Here is a 16,721-nt window from a genome sequence, read left to right on the forward strand (position 1 = left end):
CAACAAAGGAAACTATAAGCGAGGTGAAAAGACAGCCTTCATAACGGGAGGAAATAATAGCAAATGAAGCAACTAACAAACAACTAATCTCAAAAATATACAACTAACAACTCCTGCAGCTCAATTCCAGAAAAATAAATGACCCAATCAAAAAATGGGCCAAAGAACTAAATAGGCATTTCTCCAAAGAAGACATATGGATGGCTAACAAACGCATGAAAAGATGCTCAACATCACTCATTATCAGAGAAATGCAAATCAAGACCACAATGAGGTACCATTTCACGCCAGTCAGAATAGCTGTGATCCGAAAGTCTACAAGCGATAAATGCTGGAGAGGGTGTGGAGAAAAGGGAACCCTCTTACACTGTTGGTGGGAATGCAAACTAGTACAGCCACTATGGAGAACAGTGTGGAGATTCCTTAAAAAAACTGGAAATAGAACTGCCTTATGACCCAGCAATCCCACTGCTGGGCATACACACTGAGGAAACCAGAATTGAAAGAGACACGTGTACCCCCAATGTTCATCGCAGCACTGTTTATAATAGCCAGGACGTGGAAGCAACCTAGATGTCCATCAGCAGACAAATGGATAAGAAAGCTGGGGTACATGTACACAGTGGAATATTACTCAGCCATTAAAAAGAATATATTTGAATCAGTTCTAATGAGGTGGATGAAACTGGGGCCTATTATATAGAGTGAAGTAAGCCGGAAAGAAAAACACCAATACAGTATACTAACACATATATATGGAATTTAGAAAGATGGTAATGATAACCCTGTATGCGAGACAGCAAAAGAGACACAGATGTATAGAACAGTCTTTTGGACTCTGTGGGATAGGGAGAGGGTGGGATGACTTGGGAGAATGGCATTGAAACATGTATAATATTATATATGAAATGAATCGCCAGTCCAGGTTCGATGCAGGATACAGGATGCTTGGGGCTGGTGCACTGGGATGACCCAGAGGGATGGTATGGGGAGGGAAGAGGGAGGGGGGTTCAGGATGGGGAACATGTGTACACCCGTGGCGGATTCATGTTGATGTATGGCAAAACCAATACAATATTGTAAAGTAATTAGCCTCCAATTAAAATAAATAAATTTAAATTAAAAAAAAAAAGATTTTCAAACACACCCTCTCAATATTGAACCAAAAAACAGAGCATTGGACCAATGGGCCAAACCAAGCTTTCTGTTTCTCTTTTTTTGTTGTTGTTGTTGTTGGAGACAAAGAATTATAAGAGACAAACTAAAAAGAGAAGTCTTCCTGCAAAATAAGACTTAGGAGCTCTCACTCTGATCACCGGGACATAGGGACAGAACCCAGAGGAGTCCATTGCTCTCTGGAGATGAAGATGGGGGTCAAGACCACTCATGCTGGTCAGTTACCTGCTGTGAAGATGTTACGGGACTCCTTTTACATAGACACTGAGGGACTACTGTGTCACATACTGTAGTTGGACCCCAGAGAGTTGAGCACTGGCCACGTTTATATATCACATCAAATCTTTCGCTGGGAGGTAGGACAGGCAAGCAGTTGCCCTGAGGCATGAAAAGTGTCATCCTCCTGAATCCCCAGGCCTCAGTAACATGCAGACCCCTCCCTGCTCTCCTCCACACCACTTCCTGGCACCCACCTTGTACGAAACACATGGCTGATATTGAACACACCGTGTAGGTTCCACATTTGATAAAGACATCTGTCACAAAAAAGCTACCTCTTGCACTAAACAGACACACACTTCAGAAGGGAAATGTGAAGACAATTTGACAGGAAGATTGTTTGATCAGTTGTGGTTGTAGATGAGAAGAATCTAAATTACCAGTCTAAAAAGCATACAAAAGGGTAAACCAAAAGCGGCTTGTCATCAATGGAAAAGTATCTAGATGACTGCATCTGTACATTGAGAGAGCAAAGCAACAACCCTTCATGTTACACACACACACACACACACTCACATGACACATTCAGATACACAAACACCTGTACACACACATGATTACATGAAACAGTTTCTTCTCAATAGGAATTACCTTAAAAGGATCATAGAACATAATACCTGCCTCGTAGAGGTAAAAATTTTCTCCAGGTAATATTGCCAAACCAGTATTTCTCAGTGAGCACCTCCCCCTGTGCCGAAAAAAAGACATAGGTTTTATTATAATTTGGTTGTACAAATAATTTTTTTGCTTACTTCTCTTAACTGACTATCTATCATTACTTTTCCCTTGTGGAAGTTTCTAAACATTCATCACTCAGCGAGGTTTTGTTTTCTCCTAAAAGTACAGTTCATATTTTCTCGTAAGGCAAAGACATCTGCTATTAACCAAAAGTCCTCTCTGGAAAGACAGTGAGTAGACATGTCTTTTCAGAACAATATTTCTCTTCTGCTTCTTTCTCCTTCTCAGGATAATAACCCCTGTGTGCCATCCGTGTTACAAGTTCAGCCCCCTCTCCACAGGGATGGCCCTAGCGCTCCTTTCTCATGCTCTGCTCTGTTCTTGCAATGGGGCTTTCAGGTCCTCACCTGCCACGTGCTGTGAGCCCAGCTGCCTTTCCAACTCCTGTCCCCTGCAGCCCATCAGTTTTCCAACTTCCATGTGCCTGCACATCCCCTGAACTCTGTTAAGAGCAGGGACCAGCCTCGCTGCAGTGCCAACAATCTGGGTGATGTCGGAGCTGGCTCTGACTGCATCTGAGGCTGAGATCCCCACGTACTACTTGCCTACCTTCCAAAGCCCAGGTGTTGCCCCAGCCAGGAACCCACAGTTCTTTCAGAATACTTGTTTTTTCTTGGGCTTGTTTTTAAAATGGCTTTGGCATGTGTTCTGTTTCTCTGTATCCCTTATACATGTATGTAAAATTGCTTCCGTCGTGTCCAATTCTTTGTGACCCTCTGGATTGTAGCCCTCCAGGCTCCTCTGTCCATGGGAATCTCGAGGCAAGAATACAGGAGTGGTTTGCTATGCCCTCCTCCAGGGGATCTTCTTGACCCAGGGATCGAACCTACATCTCTTATGTTTCCAGCATTGGCAGGCAGGTTCTTTACCATGGACGGAGGAGCCCGGTAGGCTACAGTCCATGGGGTCACAAAGAGTCGGACACGACTGAGCAACTTCACTTCACTTCACTTCTTTACTACTAGCGCCACCTGGGAAGCCTCCTGTATCTCTTCCTACTGGCTCTTTAAGGCGCCACCCCCAGCTGCACAGCTGCCCTCCCCTTCCCCTCGAAGCTCTCCCCTCTTATTCCTGCTTCATCTGCTCCATATCCACACAGTTCCCTACAGCTCGCCCTATCCCTCTCTTGGTCAGCTTCATTCCTAGCAGGCTCAGTCCACAGGCCATGGCTGCCCCCTCCTGTTTCCTAGCTCACACACCCCCTCTGCTTGGGTCACACACCATCTTGCCCACCTGCCTCAGATGCACCCTCACTCTCGGCTGTTCCTACTTCTTGAGACTTTTTACAGAGCTGCCACCCAGCATTAGGCTCAACAAAAACCATTACGTCTTCAAAAACAATATTGTAAGTGTTAATAAACATTTTTAATTTATATAAACCCTTAACCACTATCATTTTTAAAATTCATCAGTTTGCCACTAATATTTACATCGGTGCTGGCCCTCTGCTGTGAATCCCACACTGAAGTGGATGAATGTGACCAGACAGGAGACAGGCAGAAAGGCAGCCTGCCGGGCCCATCCTCCAGGCCCCTAGTGGGAGGCTCCTGAGGCATGGCAGGCTCAGCCCCAGCAGGTGGCACCTCTCTGGCTTCCCTGGGAGAGCAAAGCCTGGCTGCCCTCGGCGTGAGCAGTGCCTGGCCGAGTAGCCCTTTTCTGATGGTGTGATTTCCTGTGCTGGAGGTGACACTGCGCAAGGGCCTGACAAAGACGCACTGGGCCGTTGCTCTTGGTGGCGGTTTTGACAGCAGAGATGGTTTGTTGCAAGGACAGCTTAAGGAAGATTCTCGGGCTGTTTAATTTGGAGGGTGAACAACATCTGTGATGCTCTTCTTATGCCTTGTTCAGGCAGCTCCCACCAGCACCCACCTGACACCTTCTCCATAACACAGGCAGTGGTGATGGGCGGTGGTCACCTCTGCTGTAGCCACTGTGCCCAGAAGCTGCATCCCCGCCCTGCTGTTCTCAGCCCTGCTTCTCAGACAGTAGCTCTCGCTCACTTTGCTAAAGCGGTACAGACAGCGCCTTCCCCATTGCGATGCTCCCCTCTCCGCCTGCACTCTCTCACAGGCACTGCTTGAATCTTCCATTTCCCTGGACCCCAGGGGAGATCTGTAGCTCAAATTCTGTTTAACACCCACTAGGATAATATGCCTTCCAGGGTAATAGGATAATATTCCACCTGTGGCTTCCCAGGTGGTGCAGTGGTAAAGAATCCGTCTTCTAATGCAGAAGATGCAAGAAATACGGGTTCTACCCCAGGGTCAGGAAGATCCCCTTGAAGGAGAAAATGGCAACCAACATCAGTCTTCTTGCCTGGGAAATTCCATGGACAGAAGAGCCTGGTGTGTTACAGCCCATGGGACCACAAAGAGTCAAATAAGACTGAGTGATTAAATAACAAGGGTAATATTCTCCTCGACAGTACCTAGAACTTGCTACCTGTTTTTTGTCTATTTCAACTTTTCCAGTTATTTTTTGCCATGTGTGAAACCACTTTATTCTAAAGTTCAAAAATTAAGAAACAAAAAAGGCCATTGGTCTCCATGGACCAGGCCCTTCAACTCCTCCCAAACACCCTCAGCACCTCAGCTGGGGGCATACCTGCATAGGTAGCTCTTGAGTAAGGTGAGGCTTCATGCTATTGCCAGATGAGAGCCTCAAAACCTTGCAGCACTGGGGAGAGTTGGATTGGGAGCTTGGGACTAGCGGATGCTAACTATTCTATATAGAATGGATAAACAACAAGGCCCTATTGTATAGAACAGGGAACTGTATTCAATGTCCTGTAGTAAACTATAATGAAAAAGAAGATGAAAAAGAATGTGTATATAAGTATAGCTGAGTCACTTTGCTGTATACCTGAGGTTAATACGACATTGTAAATCAGCTACACTTCAACTTAAAAGCAAAACCAAAAAAACACCGCAGCCAGTGACTGGCTCTTTGGGGCCTTTTTATGACACAGGTTCAAGGTGGATTTCACACCAAGAAAATGTTTTTATAACATGAAATAGTATTTTGTGATTCCTGGGTAGCCCATTCCTCTTCCCAGCTTAGTTTGCTCTCCAGAGCACATCTCCATGGATGACAACCTTTCAATATGTGGTAATTTGCTATTGAAGACAGATTCTTGTCTTGGTCCTCCCACCAGAGTGGCAGCTCTGGGAGGTGAGAAGAGAAACATTTTGTTCACTGCCCAGTCCTGATGCCTGGAACAGCTCCTGGTATATGGCAGGTGGCCAAACTATTTGTTGACTAATAGGCATTGTGATGTTGCTGTTTTTGTTCAGTTGCTAAGTCATGTTTGACTCTTTGTGACCCCATGGATTGTAGCCCACCAGGCTGCTCTGTCTATGAGATTTCCCAAGCAAAAGTACTGGAGTGAGTTGCCATTTCCTTCCCCAAGGGATCTTCCGAACCCAGGGATCAAACCCGTGTTTCCTGCATTGGCAGGCGGATTCTTTACTGCTGAGCCACTAGGGAAGCCCCAGGTATTATAATGGGAAGAACAAGTCTGACTCCATATTGGATCTATTTCTCTTTAACCTTTGTATTCTGTTGATTTGGCTTTGAGCAGTCGCTAAAAGGATGCTGCCTAAAGCTTAAGTAAAAGTCGTGTCTGACTCTTTTTGACCCCATGGTCTATACAGTCCATGGGATTCTCCAGGCTAGAGTACTTGACTGGGTAGCCATTCCCTTCTCCAGGGGATCTTCCCAACCCAGGGATTGAACCCAAGTCTCCCTCATTGCAGGCAGATTCTTTACCAGCTGAGCCACAATGGAAGCCCAACAGCTTAAAGTATGATAATAACCCACCTCTGGGAACCCTACCTCCCATGTCTGAGCATTAAGCTAAAATATCTTTGGTTAGTTCACAGGAAATGTCCTGACCTGGTCAACCTGTGAATGACTACAGGAAAGAAGAAATTAGCACATGCCTTGCAGAGTCTGACCGGAACCAGGAAATATTTGCAACAACTTAGCGCCAACTTCTTTTTATCTTCTCACCTCCCCGCTTTGCTCTAGAAGAGAAACTAGCATCCAAACCCCAGCAAGATGGGGACACTACTCCACCATCTTCTCGGTCTGAATAAAGCTGCTATTCCTTGTCCCTACACCTCGTGCTCAACTTATTGGCCTGCGGTATGGCGACCTCAGGTTTGGTAACCCTATGATTAAGTGAAAGCAGCTTTCAAAATAATGTGTCTAGAGTAATCCAGTTTTGCTTTGAAAAGGTTGTATATATGAAAGCATATAATAATATACAGCTAGAGAGTGGGAAAGGAGAGAGAAGGTCTGAGGGGACGGTGGGGATGGAGGAAGGGCTGCGGCTGGTTTTACTGGCCTCTTTTGTATTTTCTGTCAAAGTGTCCACTCTGCCCCCTTCTCTTTTGTCTACCATCCTCTGCCTGGCCTTTACTCCATGCTCCATGAATCTGCGCTCATCACCAGTGTCATCAATCTTTACAAGGCCAGACTCAAGGTCATTCTGAGGGCCCTGTCCTGCCTGATCTCCCGTTAGCAGTGGACGCTGCCCAGCACCCACACTTTAGTGGGTCAGTCCCTCTGCTTGGACAACTCCTCCCCTAACCATGGCTCCTTCCTTTGCTTACTCTGCAGCCCAGTGTGGGGTCTTCATCTGCATCTTCTCCCTGCACATGGCCCCCGTGTGCCCATGGATCCCACATCCACCTCTCCTGGCTGAGCTTCTGAACTAAACGCTGGCTTATCTGATGCTTCCACTGAAAATCTAAAAGGCAACTCAACCTTCAGGTGCCCAAAACGGGCTTTCAATTGCTCATGTATGGTCTCCCTGAGCCCCTCTTAATTGAGGAAATGACATTAACTCTAACCAGTTGCTCAGGACAAGACCCTAAAGACTCAGGATCCCTCCCTTTCACTCATCATTCATGTTTAATCCACTCACTTGTTGCTTCTGTTTAGTTGCTAAATCATGTCCAGCTCTTTTGAAACCGCTTAGACTGTACCGTGCCAGGCTCCTCTGTCCATGGGATTCTCTAGGTAAGAATACTAGAGTGGGTTGTTGTGCCCTCATCCAGGGATCTTCCCAACCCAGGGATGGAACCTGCGTCTCCTGCTTTGGCAGATTTTTTACCACTGAGCCACCTGGGAAACCCAATCTGCTAAAGCAGATGATCTTATTTGCAAAGCAGAAATAGAGACACAGATACAGATAAAAAAATATGGATACAAAGGAGAAAAGAGAAGGCAAGATGAACTAGGGGATTGAGATTAACATATATATGGCACAATGTTGGACACAACTGAGCGACTTCACTTTCACTTTTCGCTTTCGTGCATTGGAGAAGGAAACGGCAACCCACTCCAGTATTCTTGCCTGGAGAATCCCAGGGACAGAGGAGCCTGGTGGGCTGCTGTCTATGGGGTCGCACAGAGTCTCACACGACTGAAGTGACTTAGCAGCAGCAGCAGCAGCCACAATGTATAAAACAGATAAGTAACGAAAGCCTCCTGTATAGCTCAGGGAACTCTAGTCAATGTCCTGTGGTCACCTAAACAGGGAGGAAATCCAAAAAAGGAGAGATACGTGAATACATATAGTTGATTCACTCTGCTGTATGGTAGAAACTAACACAACACTGTAAATCAACTATACGTCAGTAAAAATTAATTAAGAAAAAGAACATGTTTTCTTTCACATGGGTCCAGCCCACCCAGTAATGTGTCCCCTTGGGAAACAGTGAGCTTCATTCAAAGACCAGAGGGGCTACATCAAGGGCTGGGGACTCCATCAAAGATTCTTGAAGGAAGTTGGACTAGCTGATCTCCAGGAAGCGCTCGTCAGTTTTCCTCTAAAAGGTATTCTGAAGTCATGGCTTCTCTTTGTCCCCCTTGACATTCCCTGGGTGAAATGTTCGTCAGCTCTCGCTCATGTGAATGGAAGTCTTACCTCGTTAGTTCCCCCTTCCGCCCGACCCTTCTTCTGGTCCACCCTCACCGTGCCCCCAGCAGGCAGAAGCATCACCCTCTCTCAGACACATCCCAAACCCTCCTCCCCTGACCTTCAAAGCCTACTTGATTTGGCCCAAGCCCCTTCCTCCTCTTGCCCATTTGCCCATCTCACCCGTGCTCACCACATCCAGCCACACCACCCTTCTTCCTGTCCTGGCCATGGCACTTTCCCTTCCACACCCGCCCACCCCCTCCCACCACTGCCTGGTTTCCTCCTTCTCAAGCCTGTGGTCTCAGCTCACGTCACCTCCTCAGAGAGGTGATGCTGATGGCCGAGTCTAAGGTGGCTTCTTGACCCCCTTTATCTTCATCTCCTGAAAAGGTTTATTTCCTAAATCCATTCAGTACAAGCAGGCCCATGTACAATGTAAGCTCTGAGGTCTACAAATTGACTTGCAACCCCAACAGTTCACCTGCATCCCAAACACTTAGGGGCTTCCCAGGTGCTCACAAAATACCTAATAAATGGAAATGCGCTGATCACTCCTTTTTAGAGTTTCCACAGTGAATACATATTACTTTAGTAATACGAGCTCTCACTGTGCGGCGGCTGCTCTACCCAGGTGGACAGCTTAGCGCCAGAGTGAGAGAACTTTGGAGAACACGTGTCCAACCTCTTTCAAGATCCACACAATTCTATTCTGCCCAAGACCCTCTTAAGGTGTAGCTGGCTTTGTGCCACCACCACCAAGATCTAAACACACAAATGCACAGGTCCCTCTGGAGCTGCTGTCAGTGGCCCATAGACGTGGCCCTGGCTGGCCTCAGCTCCTGGTAGCCATACTGGGCTACTGGCAAGTGAAAAGCTGCCCTATCGCATGTGATCAAAGCACGCCCTCCACCCTCTATTTACATATTAAGAAGGCTGCATGTGCCCAACTCACACTCTTTTGATTGGTATCACCCATTTCCATCTGTCACCTCTCACTGCATCAGCACCATGCTTCTCAACTTCATACACTTGACAACTGGACCAGACCATTCTCTGCTCTGGGGCTTCTTATCAACTATAGGCCAGGTAGCAGCAATCCTGGCCTCCACCAGTAATGCCAACAGCTTCCTCCCATCCCCCAATCATGAAAACCATCTCCAGACACTGCCAAAAGTTCCCTGGACACAGTCCCCAAATGTCCCCTGACTGGGAGTCATTGTGTTAATCATTAGGTCTGCCCACAAATCTGTGTGTTCTTTCCATTGCTAGAGCATCTTCACCAATAAATTAGATAAATGAATATCCCACTCTCACATTTATTACCATCATCATTCTGAGCACAGGACAGGGAGGGGTGGAAAGGAGAAGAGCCCTGTGGAGGTAAGTGTGCCTTGACTCTGAAGGTAGCAGAGCCAGGGGTGCGGAGTAGAGCCTGAGCGCCATACAGGCTGGCATTGCATCCCAGTTCCTGATTCCCAGACCCATTAGAGCCACAGTTCTGTACCTGTGAAAGTGGTGGCAGTAGCACCAAAGTCACCGTAACTCACTACAGTCACGATGGTTAGTGTGGGGGCTGCCCATGGCAACTGTGACTTCACTCACGGAGGCTCTGAATGAAAACCAAAAGGAATGGTTCATGGTAGGGTGGTGGAGGGGGAGGTATGGTCAGCCCGCACTTGAAAGAAGTGTGTGTCTGCGAGTGTGGATCTGTGTGCATGTGCACACACCACCCCCAACAGACATTCTCACACAAGGATGATGGAGGCTCGAATTGAACCACAGACAATGATTCCCTACTTTAAATCCTGCCTAATCAGGCAAGGCTTCATCCTGTATTCAACGCCCTCTGAGGAATTATCTCTAGAATAGAGACTATTTCATCACTGGGCTTTGATTCTGGCTGCCTCGCCCAAGGAGCCCCATCAGCAGCCCCCCTTGAGCCTACAGAAATGGATTCCTGGGACAGATGATGAACCCCTGGAATCCGACGAGCATTCTCCTGACTTCCTTGTTCCATCTAAGCAGCACTGTGTTCTGCACTTCTGACATGTTACAATCTTCCCTTCCAACTAGCCTCTCAAAGTCCATTTTCCCAATCCCAGGGCCAAGGCTGCCAGCACAACCTTTGCCCTTTACAATGCATTTAGCTTGGAAGATATCACTTGTGTAGTTCTAGCTTATCATACAGCAGTATCATAGATTAAGGGGAATAGCCCATGCTTGCCATCATAAACACAATGTCTCAGATAAGATTAGCAAAGTTAAAAGAAAAAGTCACCCTTCTGGGGGCAGCCTGCGTGCAAGGTTAAGTACATCTGCTCACACCCGGGATAGCAGCTACAAAAGCTGTTTGGAACCCACAACTCAGGTGGAAGGAAATTTTTTTCCCTAGCAGAAAACAATCAGAGTGAATTCAGCATGAGGTGGGTGGGATCTGCACGCCCACCCACCTCAGCTTTTAAGACCTTCTATTTTTTCCTTGTCTGCATCCTGAAAGCCATTAGAATAGATACTTCATAAGGATCAGTGTGTTTCTGTATTGTTTCCTGTTGCCTAGAACAGAAAGTGTTAGTCACTCAGTTGTGTCTGACTCTTTGTGATCCCATGGACTGTAGCCCACCAGGATCCTTTGTCCATGGAATTCTCCATACAAGAATACTAGAGTGGGTTTGCTTGCCCTTCTCCAGGGATCTTTCCAACCCAGGGATCAAACCTGAGTCGTCCACATTGCAGGCAGATTCTTTACCATCTGAGGCACCAGGGAAGCCCCGTCTAGAACAGAGGCACCCCTAAAAATGGGCTTCCACCCTGCAAAGCTTGGTGGAGAATTAGAATGTATACATGGTAGCCAGTCTCCATGATGGCTCCACAGATCCTTTCCAGCCCTCCTACCCTGACTGAGGGCTGACTGCACAGTGATAATGTGTGATGCCTGAGGCTAGTCTATAACGGCCTTTACAATTTCCCCGTCTCTAGATCACTCACCCTGGGGAAAGAGAAGTGAATGTGTTAGTTGCTCAGTCGTGTCTGACTCTTTAGAACCCCATGGACTACAGCCTGCCAGGCTCCTCTGTCCATGGAATTCTCCAGGCAAAAATATTTGAGTGGGTTGCCACTCCCTTCTCCAGGGGATCTTCCTGGCCCAGGGATTGAGCCCACACAGATTCTTTACCATCTGAGCCACCAGGGAAATCCCAATCTGGGGAAAACCAGATACCAAGTCATGAGGATGCTCAAGCAGCTCTTTGGGGAACTGAGACCTCCAGCCAACAGCCAGCATGGACGTGCCAGGAGGAAAGCCACCTCAGAAGAGGGTCCTCCAGGCCCTGATGGGCTTTCAGACAATGCAGTACTTGTGACTGCGGCCTCACAGGAGACCGTGAGCCAGGCCAGGCCACCTCAAAACCGACCCACAGGCACTGTGAGGGGTACCACATGATTAGTTTAAGCTACTAAGCTGAGGGAAATCTGTTGTAGAACAACAGATAACTAATACAGCAGGTGGAATAAGGTCAGATGAGAGGAACAAAGCTGCTTCATACATATTTGAATGACTTGTTGACGAACAAGGTCCCCAGATCTTGGACTGAGTGAGGGAAGTACCTAGAGGCTAGGTTCTGGCAGAGTCAGAATAAAACTTCCAGGTACTGAGGACGGAAGAGATGAACTCCTAAGGTCAGGAGGGAGGGAACTGAGGTACACGTACCTAGTGAGTGCCCCTAGGAACTGCCACCCTGGCCTGTCTTCCTCTATCCCCACTTCTACACACTGAAGACCATCAGAGGCACTGACCCCAAGCCCTGCAAAGGCCTTGGTATCCAAGCCTGGAAACCGGGATCAGAGGCAGAGCCCAAAGTTCGGAGTAAGTTACTGTCTCTGACAACATCGTAACTCACCCACTTTCATAGCATCCTTTCCTTCCCTTTTTCCTCTTCTCTCTATCATGTCAATATCACTACCCTTGGCTCTATTTTCTTTTCATCCAATGCATGAAACAAACCATAGCTGGCTGTCATTATTTGTGACTAGTTATCTTCTATGCTGGTGCTAGTGGTAAAGAACCCATCCGCCAATGCAGGAAATGTATGAGACACGAGTTTGATCCCTGGGTTGGGAAGATCCTCTGGAGAAGGGAATGGCAATCCACTCCAGTATTTTTGCCTGGAGAATCCCATGGACAGAGGAGACTGGCAGGCTACAGTCCATAGAGTCGCAAAGAGTCAGACTCGACTGAAGCAACTTAGCGTGCATATATATGTTCTATATAGGTGCTGTGGACAATAAATTTTCAAATGCTGAACTATTGCTCATAGAGAAAGATCAGGTTGGGTTCTTTCGAGCCTCTGATCCATGATACTTTTGTCAACAGATCAATAAATAATTTCGTTTTCTGTGTGTTCCTGTTTAAAGAAACTCATTTCATGTATATCATTGACATCAACAGCTCACTCATGGCCAACAACCCTATAATTTATGCCTGAGAGAAGCTTATCTAGTGTGTGTTTTCTCCATAAGTCACTTCATAGCCTTCTTGCCCTTAGAAACACCAGACAGCACTTCAGCACTATGCTTGGGGCCCTTTTAAACAATAACAACAACAAAAACACACAAAAATATGCAAAACACATGGCACTAAAGAGATTATGGAAAGGCTACCTGTTTGCAGGATGAGCTGAGACAAGAGGACAGAGTGACTCTTCATTCAACCTCAGCTGAGAGTGACTTGAGTGACTCACATTCTTCCCTGTGCTGTGCATGTAGACGAATGACCACACAAGCGAGGTGAGTATTGATGCGGGGGTTGCAAATCCATTTTAGCAAGAAGGTGAATTTGTAAAAATGGAATCCATGAATAATGAGGATCGGCTATATGTGACTCTCCTCCACTCTCTCCTACTTGCCCGAAGAGCCTCCACTTCATGGGTAGAAACACAATGATGTCTTGGTATAAGGGATTTGCTGGTAGCTCAGCGGTAAAGAGTCTGCATGCAACGCGGTAGACTCAGGTTTGATCCCTGGGTCAGGAAGATCCCCTGGAGTAGGAAATGGCAACTCATTCCAATATTCTTGTCTAGGAAATCACACGGACAGAGGAGCCTGGTGGGTTGCAGTCCATGGGATCACAAGAGTAAGATATGACTTAGTGCATAAACAACAGCAACATAAGATTGTGTACTTACGTGTATTATTCTTGTTTTCTAATCTGTGTTCATATCAGTGCTTTTAAACTTGGTGTAGAACTAGAAGAGGTAGCCTATGTCTTTGTAATTAAAAAAAATTAATTTTATCTTTTAGAGTGTGGAGTATTTTTATTGATTATAATGTTTATCTTAATCATAGATTCCATAAAAATCCCAATATTTTAATGCTAAAAATTTCAGCTACAAAATGATCATTTGCTTATTTGTATTTTTTTTCTTTTTTTCCCTCATATTTAAAATTTTTTAATTGTAATTTTATTATTGTTGATGAACAATATTATATTAGTTTCAGGTGTGCAGCAAAGTAATTCAGTTATACATAGACATGTGTCTATTCTTTTTCAAGTTCTTTTTTAAAAACCCCATCTGCCCTGGTTATCACCAGCCCTGACCTGCGCTTCAAGGCTTTTCTTAAGACCCATCAAACCATGGCTACTGCAGGTGCTGCCCCTGACTAAGCGTTCAGCCCTTTCTACTTCCTGTGGAGGATGTTTCAACAGCACTTAGCACGTTAAAGGTAGGCTGATTTCTCATCACAGGCTCAGTTTCCCCTTCTAATATGGACGGAGGTGACAGTGGCGAGAGTAAGTGCTACTCTGGGGGAACACCGTCTGGGGACAATTTCTGTCACAGCCCTACCACAGAGGGGAACAAAATCAGGAAGACAGAAAAAGATATCTTGCTCAAAGCCACACAGGCACCTCAATGCAAAGCAACCCTGATAAAATTTGCCTGGGAATTCCCTCTGCAGCTTCAAGCTGAGAAAATTAAGTACTTGGACTTGGGTAAAAGGCAAAACTGCATCTGTAGGTTTGATTAATTTTCATAAGTAAGAGGACAGAGCTTGGCCCGGGGGGGGCGGGAGAAGAGTTCTTCCTGGGCGAGTCAGGTTCTGGCTGATGAGTTATGAGAAATGACCAGGCAAAGGGAGATGCAGGGGGACCATCCCAAACAACACCAGATGACTGCCCTCCATCAGTCTGCAAAGGGCCGTGGGCATTGCCCTCTGCAATAGAGTTTGGCTGCAATTAAAACAAAAACAAAAACAAAAACAGGTGAACAGACCTGCGGCTGTAACATGGAGAAGCAGAACCCAAGTCCCCAGCCTGAGATGGCCCCATACCGGCCCCCATATCAGCCTCATATTGGCTCAGTATCTGGACCGATATGGGAGACCACCTTGCAGGGCCTTCTGGGAGACCACCCTGCAGGGCTGTCCCTGGGCCCTCTGAGGCCTGCTGGGCTGGTCACACTGCCTCAGACCGGGTCTCCAAGGCAGCGGCATACTTCACAACTTCTGCGGAATGGTCCCTGTTCTGCACTTGTGGTAAAGCACAGAGATTCTTAGATACAGAGACACACATTTAAGAAACAGAAAGTAAGTCTGAGGCTGGAGAGAACACGATGTTACACTGATATTTAGAAGAGATGAGATGTTCCAGTATTTGAGAATGTTATCCAAACCTTCAAAACCAAGTTCTTCTGCCTTGCCTTTAAAACCCGGAAGGTGCTGAAAATGCATCAAGGAAATACTGATGTATCTCGGCCAACATCTGGATTTTCAGGCTCCACAAAGATATTCAAGAACTTCACTATATCCACCCAATACTCCCTCAACATGATTAGCACAAATCACAGATACAATGCCTACAGAAACATTAACACTTAACATAAACATTAACTCTCAATATATTTGGTTACAAATAAGCAACCAGCCCACCATCGTCAATTTAATTTCAAATTATGAATGATTTATTTATTTAGGATGTTTGTTGGGCATCTTCTATGTGTAGTTCATTTTGTTGAGGACCTCATGGAATAGGAAGGGGACTTCCCTGCCTCCAGACTACAAGCAAGCAGAAGTGGCTCATGGGTGGTGAATCTTCTCCAGGGACCCTGCTTCCATCCCCAGGACTGTGAAGACCCAGATTCTCTACTGTCTACACCTCTCCTCGCTTCCCAGTGTGACTGGCCAGAGCCACCGCAGATGTAACTTCTTGGCGGAAATTCTGTGCACTTGAGGCTCAGTGCTGGAAATGGGGTCCCTGACCCAGCTTGGGCCAGAGATACAGCATACAGAAGACAAGTCTGGATTTTAAATAACTTCCTGGCAATTTTCAAGCACTTTCCTACTTGAGAACCTCTGCCATAATCCAATATTTCATTCCCCAAGTGGGGCTGGTAGAGAGAAAAGGGAATTGAGCTGTCTCCCTCCAGGATGTAGGGAAGAAGGGAGTCTGGAGGTGGGGTGAAACTGGGCTGCCTGGGAAGAGAACCAGGGAAGAAGATTAAATCCTCCACACTGTGCCTGCTGACCTCAAGGCAGGAAAATCCAGCTCCAACTCCCTTAGGGAGGTAAGGTTATCCAGACACTCCTCTGCCAGGGCACCGGGTCAGAGGCATGCTCGTTATGGAGCTGGATTTATGCACAAGGACGCTGTTATTAAAAGTGAGCTAGACTTAGTGAAGAATCAGCGAGCATAGGAACGCATCCAAGTGGTCGCTAGTGATGCCGTCTCATGCTCTCTTGGGGTTGTTGACTGTGGGCTGAAGCCTGGGTCAACCCAGAGTGGTTCCTAGGACATCTCCCCACCTCCAACCCCCACCATGAACTTCACTCAACCATTGTGTCCTGAAAACCATCTCATCACCCACTCTGCTCTTGGGAAATTTAAAAACAACAGATAAAGTCATAGACGAGAGAATTCACATTGTTGGCTCATACTTTACCCCACTGCCCTTCTCTTCCTTTGGGCATATCTCACAGGAAATTTGAACAGGCAGCAAAATTACTGAGTTTTCCCTGGTCCTGATCCAGATGACCCTCCAAGACCCCTTCCCACTCAGAGAACATCTGGACCTGTTGGCAAACCCATGGTCCCCTCACAGTGACTTGGCCTCTCCTGTCCCCTCTGGCGGTGCCTGGAGAAGGTTTTTAGCTTCTGAGCACTATTTCACTTTCTTGTACCCCCACCTCATCTGCACGATATTCACAGGGACCTGCAGCTGCTGGAGAAACCACACGACATTTAAATCAAGGGGCACAGTGGTAAAGAATTCACTTGCCAATGCAGGAGACTCAAGAGACATGGGTTCAATCCCTGGGTCAGGAAGATCCCCTGGAGGAGGAAATGGCAACCCACTCCAGTATTTTTGCTTGGAAAATCCCATGGACAGAGGAGCCTGGAGGGCTATAGTCCATGGGGTTGCAAAGATTCAGACATGACTGAGCACACACACATAGACACACAAATGAAAGGATTACAACTATTAAAAGTTTTACTAGGCATACCTGAAAAATTGCCATCACTTTTTTTCTGGTCAGTGAAAGAATAATTATGGGTGATTCATGATGGCAAAATACTATAGAAATGTATGACGGTATCCTTAGATTTCAT

At 46.5% G+C, this 16,721-nt stretch overlaps 1 protein-coding gene across 6 annotated transcripts in view; it reads right to left on the reverse strand.

Annotated features, from left to right (window-relative positions):
* The window catches only part of SYK (spleen associated tyrosine kinase), a 105,062-nt gene that overhangs the window by 57,501 nt on the left and 30,840 nt on the right, over nucleotides 1-16,721 (reverse strand). Inside the window, exons 1-2 of one of the 6 annotated variants that reach the window (XM_005684185.3) lie at nucleotides 12,779-13,106; nucleotides 2,073-2,143 (exon numbers count right to left, since the gene is read on the reverse strand). The exons of 3 other annotated variants lie outside the window; for them this stretch is intronic. The gene's annotated coding sequence lies outside the window, so the exon portion shown is untranslated. Of the gene's footprint in view, nucleotides 1-2,072; nucleotides 2,144-12,778; nucleotides 13,107-16,721 lie in introns of those variants that run through there. 2 more of the 6 variants (XM_013966200.2, XM_005684184.3) reach the window with 2 other exon arrangements.

Source organism: Capra hircus, chromosome 8 (assembly GCF_001704415.2).
Source record: "Capra hircus breed San Clemente chromosome 8, ASM170441v1, whole genome shotgun sequence".
Taxonomy (NCBI): domain Eukaryota; kingdom Metazoa; phylum Chordata; class Mammalia; order Artiodactyla; family Bovidae; genus Capra; species Capra hircus.